We start from the raw sequence: 8564 nt of genomic DNA, 5'->3' as shown, positions 1-8564 counted from the left end.
ACTGTTGGATCAATTCGAACCAAATCTTGAAACTGCACATAGTTTTCGAAATGAGATGCACATGTTGAATTTCAGTTCGATAGTTCAGATAGGAATTGAGATTTCAGTGGTCAATTCGGCAAAGTGTGATATCAATTCCTCGAAAACTGTTGGATCAATTCGAACCAAATCTTGAAATTTTACACAGTTTTCGAATTGGGATGCACATGTTGAATTTCAGTTCGATAGTTTGGATAGGACTTGAGATTTCAGTGGTCAATTCGGTAAAGTGTGATATCAATTCCTCGAAAACTGTTGGATCAATTCGAACCAAATCTTGAAACTGCACATAATTTTCGAAATGAGATGCACATGTTGAAATTCAGTCCGATAGTTCAGATAGGAATTGAGATTTCAGTGGTCAATTCGGCAAAGTGTGATATCAATTCCTCGATAACTGTTGGATCAATTCGAACCAAATCTTGAAATTTTACACAGTTTTCGAATTGAGATGCACATGTTGAATTTCAGTTCGATAGTTTAGATAGGAATTGAGATTTCAGTGGTCTATTCGGCAAAGTGTGATATTAATTCCTCAAAAACTGTTGGATCAATTCGAACCAAATCTTGAAACTGCACATAGTTTTCGAATTGAGATACACATGTTGAATTTCAGTTCGATAGTTCAGATAGGAATTGAGATTTCAGTGGTCAATTCGGCAAAGTGTGATATTAATTCCTCGAAAACTGTTGGATCAATTCGAACCAAATCTTGAAATTTTACACAGTTTTCGAATTGAAATGCACATGTTGAATTTCAGTCCGATAATTCAGATAGGAATTGAGATTTCAGTGGTCAATTCGGCAAAGTGTGATATCAATTCCTAAAAACTGTTGGATCAATTCGAACCAAATTTTGAAACTGCACATAGTTTTCGAATTGAGATGCACATGTTGAATTTCAGTTCGATAGTTCTGATAGGAATTGAGATTTCAGTGGTCAATTCGGCAAAGTGTGATATCAACTCCTAAAAACTGTTGGATCAATTCGAACCAAATCTTGAAACTGCACATAGTTCACGAATTGAGATGCACATGTTGAATTTCAGTTCGATAGTTCTGATAGGAATTTAGATTTCAGTGGTCAATTCGGCAAAGTGTGATATCAATTCTTCGAAAACTGTTGGATCAATTCGAACCAAACCTTGATATTTTACACAGTTTTCGAATTGGGATGCACATGTTGAATTTCAGTTCGATAGTTTGGATAGGACTTGAGATTTCAGTGGTCAATTCGGTAAAGTGTGATATCAATTCCTCGAAAACTGTTGGATCAATTCGAACCAAATCTTGAAACTGCACATAATTTTCGAAATGAGATGCACATGTTTAATTTCAGTTCGATAGTTCAGCCAACAATTGAGATTTCAGTGGTCAATTCGGCAAAGTTTGATATCAATTCTTCGAAAACTGTTGGATCAATTCGAACCAAATCTTGAAATTTTACACAGTTTTCGAATTGGGATGCACATGTTGAATTTCAGTTCGATAGTTCAGATAGGAATTGAGATTTCAGTGGTCAATTCGGCAAAGTGTGATATCAATTCCTCGAAAACTGTTGGATCAATTCGAACCAAATCTTGAAATTTTACACAGTTTTCGAATTGAGATGCACATGTTGAAATTCAGTCCGATAGTTCAGATAGGAATTGAGATTTCAGTGGTCAATTCGGCAAAGTGTGATATCAATTCCTCGATAACTGTTGGATCAATTCGAACCAAATCTTGAAATTTTACACAGTTTTCGAATTGAGATGCACATGTTGAATTTCAGTCCGATAATTCAGATAGGAATTGAGATTTCAGTGGTCAATTCGGCAAAGTGTGATATCAATTCCTAAAAACTGTTGGATCAATTCGAACCAAATTTTGAAACTGCACATAGTTTTCGAATTGAGATGCACATGTTGAATTTCAGTTCGATAGTTCTGATAGGAATTGAGATTTCAGTGGTCAATTCGGCAAAGTGTGATATCAACTCCTAAAAACTGTTGGATCAATTCGAACCAAGTCTTGAAACTGCACATAGTTTTCGAATTGAGATGCACATGTTGAATTTCAGTTCGATAGTTCAGATAGGAATTGAGATTTCAGTGGTCAATTCGGCAAAGTGTGATATCAATTCCTCGAAAACTGTTGGATCAATTCGAACCAAATCTTGAAATTTTACACAGTTTTCGAATTGAGATGCACATGTTGAATTTCAGTTCGATAGTAAAGATAGGAATTGAGATTTCAGTGGTCAATTCGGCAAAGTGTGATATCAATTCCTCGAAAACTGTTGGATCAATTCGAACCAAATCTTGAAATTTTACACAGTTTTCAAATTGAGATGCACATGTTGAATTTCAGTTCGATAGTTTAGATAGGAATTGAGATTTCAGTGATCAATTCGGCAAAGTGTGATATCAATTCCTCGAAAACTGTTGGATGAATTCGAACCAAATCTTGAAACTGCACATAGTTTTCGAAATGAGATGCACATGTTGAATTTCAGATCGATAGTTCTGATAGGAATGGAGATTTCAGTAATTGATTCGACAAAATATCATTTCAATTCCTCGAAAACTGTTGGATCAATTCGAACCAAATCTTGAAACTGCACATAGTTTTCGGATTGAGATGCACCTGTTGAATTTCAGTTCGATAGTTCAGATAGGAATTGAGATTTCAGTGGTCTATTCGGCAAAGTGTGATATCAATTCCTCGAAAACTGTTGGATGAATTCGAACCAAATCTTGAAACTGCACATAATTTTCGAAATGAGATGCACATGTTTAATTTCAGTTCGATAGTTCAGATAGCAATTGAGATTTCAGTGGTCTATTCGGCAAAGTGTGATATCAATTCCTCAAAAACTGTTGGACCAATTCTCCCCAAGTCTTGAAACTGCACATCGTTTTCGAATTGAGATGCATATGTTGAATTTCAGTTCGATAGTATAGATAGGAATTGAGATTTCAGTGGTCAATTCGGCAAAGTGTGATATCAATTCCTCGAAAACTGTTGGATCAATTCGAACCAAATCTTGAAATTTTACACAGTTTTCGAATTGAGATGCACATGTTGAATTTCAGTCCGATAGTTCAGATAGGAATTGAGATTTCAGTGGTCAATTCGGCAAAGTGTGATATCAATTCCTCGAAAACTGTCGGATCAATTCGAACCAAATCTTGAAATTTTACACAGTTTTCGAATTGAGATGCACATGTTGAATTTCAGTTCGATAGTTTAGATAGGAATTGAGATTTCAGTGATCAATTCGGCAAAGTGTGATATCAATTCCTCGAAAACTGTTGGATGAATTCGAACCAAATCTTGAAACTGCACATAGTTTTCGAAATGAGAAGCACATGTTTAATTTCAGTTCGAAAGTTCAGATAGCAATTGAGATTTCAGTGGACTATTCGGCAAAGTGTGATATCAATTCATAAACAATTGTTGGACCAATTCTCCCCAAATCTTGAAACTGCACAGAGTTTTCGGATTGAGATGCACCTGTTGAATTTCAGTTCGATACTTCAGATAGGAATTGAGATTTCAGTGGTCTATTCGGCAAAGTGTGATATCAATTCCTCAAAAACTGTTGGATCAATTCGAACCAAATCTTGAAACTGCACATAGTTTTTGAAATGAGATGCACATGTTGAATTTCAGTTCGATAGTTCAGATAGGAATTGAGATTTCAGTGGTGAATTCGGCAAAGTGTGATAAAAATTCCTCGAAAACTGTTGGATCAATTCGAACCAAATCTTGAAATTTTACACAGTTTTCGAATTGAGATGCACATGTTGAATTTCAGTTCGATAGTTTAGATAGGAATTGAGATTTCACTGGTCAATTCGGTAAAGTGTGATATCAATTCCTCGAAAACTGTTGGATCAATTCGAACCAAATCTTGAAACTGCACATAATTTTCGAAATGAGATGCACATGTTCAATTTCAGTTCGATAGTTCAGATAGCAATTGAGATTTCAGTGGTCTATTCGGCAAAGTGTGATATCAATTCCTTGAAAACTGTTGGATCAATTCGAACCAAATCTTGAAACTGCACATAGTTTTCGAAATGAGATGCACATGTTGAATTTCAGTTCGATAGTTCAGATAGGAATTGAGATTTCAGTGGTCAATTCGGCAAAGTGTGATATCAATTCCTCGAAAACTGTTGGATCGATTCGAACCAAATCTTGAAACTGCACATAGTTTTCGAAATGAAGATGCACATGTTGAATTTCAGTTCGATAGTTCAGATAGGAATTGAGATTTCAGTGGTCGATTCGGCAAAGTGTGATATCAATTCCTCGAAAACTGTTGGATCAATTCGAACCAAATCTTGAAACTGCACATAGTTTTCGGATTGATATGCACATGTTGAATTTCAGTTCGATAGTTCAGATAGGAATTGAGATTTCAGTGGTCGATTCGGCAAAGTGTGATATCAATTCCTCGAAAACTGTTGGATCAATTCGAACCAAATCTTGAAACTGCACACAGTTTTCGAATTGAGATGCACATGTTGAATTTCAGTCCGATAGTTCAGATAGGACTTGAGATTTCAGTGGTCAATTCGGCAAAGTGTGATATCAATTCCTCGAAAACTGTTGGATCAATTCGGACCGAATCCTAAAATTTCACACAGTTTTCGAATTGAGATGCACATGTTGAATTTCAGTTCGATAGTTCAGATAGGTATTGAGATTTCAGTGGTCAATTCGGCAGAGTGTGATATCAATTCCTCGAAAACTGTTGGATCAATTCGAACCAAATCTTGAAATTTTACACAGTTTTCGAATTGAGATGCACGTGTTGAATTTCAGTTCGATAGTTTAGATAGGAATTGAGATTTCACTGGTCAATTCGGTAAAGTGTGATATCAATTCCTCGAAAACTGTTAGATCAATTCGAACCAAATCTTGAAACTGCACATAATTTTCGAAATGAGATGCACATGTTGAATTTCAGTTCGATAGTTCAGATAGGAATTGAGATTTCAGTGGTCTATTCGGCAAAGTGTGATATCAATTCCTTGAAAACTGTTGGATCAATTCGAACCAAATCTTGAAATTTTACACAGTTTTCGAATTGAGATGCACATGTTGAATTTCAGTCCGATAGTTCAGATAGGAATTGAGATTTCAGTGGTCAATTCGGCAAAGTGTGATATCAATTCCTCGAAAACTGTTGGATCAATTCGAACCAAATCTTGAAATTTTACACAGTTTTCGAATTGAGATGCACATGTTGAATTTCAGTCCGATAGTTCAGATAGGAATTGAGATTTCAGTGGTCAATTCGGCAAAGTGTGATATCAATTCCTCGAAAACTGTTGGATCAATTCGAACCAAATCTTGAAATTTTACACAGTTTTCGAATTGAGATGCACGTGTTGAATTTCAGTTCGATAGTTTAGATAGGAATTGAGATTTCACTGGTCAATTCGGTAAAGTGTAATATCAATTCCTCGAAAACTTTTAGATCAATTCGAACCAAATCTTGAAACTGCACATAATTTTCGAAATGAGATGCACATGTTGAATTTCAGTTCGATAGTTCAGATAGGAATTGAGATTTCAGTGGTCTATTCGGCAAAGTGTGATATCAATTCCTTGAAAACTGTTGGATCAATTCGAACCAAATCTTGAAATTTTACACAGTTTTCGAATTGAGATGCACATCTTGAATTTCAGTCCGATAGTTCAGATAGGAATTGAGATTTCAGTATTCAATTCGGCAAAGTGTGATATCAATTCCTCGAAAACTGTTGGATCAATTCGAACCAAATCTTGAAACTGCACATAATTTTCGAAATGAGATGCACATGTTGAATTTCAGTTCGATAGTTCAGATAGGAATTGAGATTTCAGTGGTCTATTCGGCAAAGTGTGATATCAATTCCTTGAAAACTGTTGGATCAATTCGACCCAAATCTTGAAATTTTACACAGTTTTCGAATTGAGATGCACATCTTGAATTTCAGTCCGATAGTTCAGATAGGAATTGAGATTTCAGTATTCAATTCGGCAAAGTGTGATATCAATTCCTCGAAAACTGTTGGATCAATTCGAACCAAATCTTGAAATTTTACACAGTTTTCAAATTGAGATGCACATGTTGAATTTCAGTTCGATAGTTCAGATAGGAATTGAGATTTCAGTGGTCAATTCGGCAAAGTGTGATATCAATTCCTCGAAAACTGTTGGATCAATTCGAACCAAATCTTGAAACTGCACAGAGTTTTCGGATTGAGATGCACCTGTTGAATTTCAGTTCGATACTTCAGATAGGAATTGAGATTTCAGTGGTCTATTCGGCAAAGTGTGATATCAATTCCTCAAAAACTGTTGGATCAATTCGAACCAAATCTTGAAATTTTACACAGTTTTCGAATTGAGATGCACATGTTGAAATTCAGTCCGATAGTTCAGATAGGAATTGAGATTTCAGTGGTCAATTCGGCAAAGTGTGATATCAATTCCTCGAAAACTGTTGGATCAATTCGAACCAAATCTTGAAATTTTACACAGTTTTCGAATTGAGATGCACATGTTCAATTTCAGTTCGATAGTTCAGATAGCAATTGAGATTTCAGTGGTCTATTCGGCAAAGTGTGATATCAATTCCTTGAAAACTGTTGGATCAATTCGAATCAAATCTTGAAACTGCACATGATTTTCGAAATGAGATGCACATGTTGAATTTCAGTTCGATAGTTCAGATAGAAATTGAGATTTCAGTGATCAATTCGGCAAAGTGTGATATCAATTCCTCGAAAACTGTTGGATCAATTCGAACCAAATCTTGAAACTGCACATAGTTTTCGAAATGAGATGCACATGTTGAATTTCAGTTCGATAGTTCAGATAGGAATTGAGATTTCAGTGGTCGATTCGGCAAAGTGTGATATCAATTCCTCGAAAACTGCTGGATCAATTCGAACCAAATCTTGAAACTGCACATAGTTTTCGGATTGATATGCACCTGTTGAATTTCAGTTCGATAGTTCAGATAGGAATTGAGATTTCAGTGGTCTATTCGGCAAAGTGTGATATCAATTCCTCGAAAACTGTTGGATCAATTCGAACCAAATCTTGAAATTTTACACAGTTTTCGAATTGAGATGCACATGTTGAATTTCAGTCCGATAGTTCAGATAGGAATTGAGATTTCAGTGGTCAATTCGGCGAAGTGTGATATCAATTCCTAAAAACTGTTGGATCAATTCGAACCAAATTTTGAAACTGCACATAGTTTTCGAATTGAGATGCACATGTTGAATTTCAGTTCGATAGTTCAGATAGGAATTGAGATTTCGGTGGTCAATTCGGCAAAGTGTGATATCAATTCCTCGAAAACTGTTGGATCAATTCGAACCAAATCTTGAAACTGCACAAAGTTTTCGGATAGAGATGCACCTGTTGAATTTCAGTTCGATAGTTCAGATAGGAATTGAGATTTCAGTGGTCTATTCGGTAAAGGGTGATATCAATTCCTCAAAAACTGTTGGACCAATTCTCCCCAAGTCTTGAAACTGCACATAGTTTTCGAATTGAGATGCATATGTTGAATTTCAGTTCGATAGTTCAGATAGGAATTGAGATTTCAGTGGTCAATTCGCCAAAGTGTGATATCAATTCCTTGAAAACTGTTGGATCAATTCGAATCAAATCTTGAAACTGCACATGATTTTCGAAATGAGATGCATATGTTGAATTTCAGATCGATAGTTCTGATAGGAATGGAGATTTCAGTAGTTTATTCGACAAAATATCATTTCAATTCCTCGAAAACTGTTGGATCAATTCGAACCAAATCTTGAAACTGCACATAGTTTTCGGATTGAGATGCACCTGTTGAATTTCAGTTCGGTAGTTCAGATAGGAATTGAGATTTCAGTGGTCTATTCGGCAAAGTGTGATATCAATTCCTCGAAAACTGTTGGATGAATTCGAACCAAATCTTGAAACTGCACATAATTTTCGAAATGAGATGCACATGTTTAATTTCAGTTCGATAGTTCAGATAGCAATTGAGATTTCAGTGGTCTATTCGGCAAAGTGTGATATCAATTCCTCAAAAACTGTTAGACCAATTCTCCCCAAGTCTTGAAACTGCACATAGTTTTCGAATTGAGATGCATATGTTGAATTTCAGTTCGATAGTTCAGATAGGAATTGAGATTTCAGTGGTCTATTCGGCAAAGTGTGATATCAATTCCTCGAAAACTGTTGGATCAATTCGAACCAAATCTTGAAATTTTACACAGTTTTCGAATTGAGATGCACATGTTGAATTTTAGTCCGATAGTTCAGATAGGAATTGAGATTTCAGTGGTCAATTCGGCAAAGTGTGATATCAATTCCTCGAAAACTGTTGGATCAATTCGAACCAAATCTTGAAATTTTACACAGTTTTCAAATTGAGATGCACATGTTGAATTTCAGTTCGATATTTAGATAGGAATTGAGATTTCAGTGGTCAATTCGGCAAAGTGTGATATCAATTCCTCGAAAACTGTTGGATGAAT

Source organism: Coccinella septempunctata, chromosome 7, assembly GCF_907165205.1.
Source record: "Coccinella septempunctata chromosome 7, icCocSept1.1, whole genome shotgun sequence".
NCBI lineage: Eukaryota > Metazoa > Arthropoda > Insecta > Coleoptera > Coccinellidae > Coccinella > Coccinella septempunctata.
This window is presented reverse-complemented; position numbering follows the sequence as displayed.